The sequence below is a fragment of the Dama dama genome, chromosome 33 (assembly GCF_033118175.1).
Source record: "Dama dama isolate Ldn47 chromosome 33, ASM3311817v1, whole genome shotgun sequence".
In the NCBI taxonomy this organism is placed as follows: Eukaryota; Metazoa; Chordata; class Mammalia; order Artiodactyla; family Cervidae; genus Dama; species Dama dama.
This window is the reverse complement of record NC_083713.1, coordinates 32,474,719-32,475,770: the sequence shown is the minus strand read 5'-3', so window position 1 is coordinate 32,475,770 and position 1,052 is coordinate 32,474,719.

The window sequence follows — 1,052 nt, the reverse complement described above, 5'->3', positions numbered from 1 at the left end:
CAGAGTTTTCATATCTACACATAAAAGGATTTCTGGAACTGAAAACAGTATCTGAATAGTTCAACCTAGTGGAAGGCAAGATTAATAACCTGAAGACATCCAATAGAAAATATCCAAGTTAAATCAAAGAGTGGTGGTGGTTGGGGTCGGGGGGAAGAATGGAAATAAAAACAAGTATAGAGTATGAAAGAATGAGTCAGTTGAGTCACTCAGTCATGTCCCACTCGTTGTGACCCCATGGACTGCAGCACCATAGACTTCCCTGTCCATCACCAACTCTCAGAGCTTGCTCAAACTCATGTCCATCAAGTCGGTGATGTCATCCAACCATCTCATCCTCTGTTGTCCCGTTCTCCTCCTGCCTTCAATCTCTCCCAGCATCAGGGTCTTTTCCAATGAGTCAGTTCTTCGCATCAGGTGGCCAAAGTATTAGATTTCAGCTTCACCATCAGTCCTTCAAATGAATATTCAGGGTGATTTTCCTTTAGGATTGACTGGTTGGATCTCCTTGCAGTCCAAGGGACTCTCAAGAGACCTCCAACACCACAGTTCAAAAGCATCAAACCTTCAGCACTCAGCTTTCTTTATGGTCTAACTCTCACATCCATATGTGATTACTGGAAAAACCATAGCTTTTATTAGATGGGCCTTTGTTGGCAAAGTAATGTCTGCTGTTTAATATCCTGTCTAGGTTGGTCATAGCTTGTCTTCCAAATAACAAGCGTCTTTTAATTTCATGACTGCAGTCACCATCTGCAGTGATTTTGGAGCCGCAAAAAATAAAGTCTCTCACTGTTTCTATTGTTTTCCCATCTATTTACCATGAAGTGATGGGACCGGATGCCATGATCTTTGTTTTCTGAATGTTGAGCTTTAAGCCAATTTTTTCACTCTCCTCTTTCACTTTCATCAAGAGGCTCTTTAGTTCTTTGCTTTCTGCCATAAGGGTGGTGTCATCTGCATATCTGAGATTATTGATATTTCTCACAGCAATCTTGATTCCAGCCTGTGCTTCATCCAGTCTGGCATTTCACATGATGTACTCTGTATAG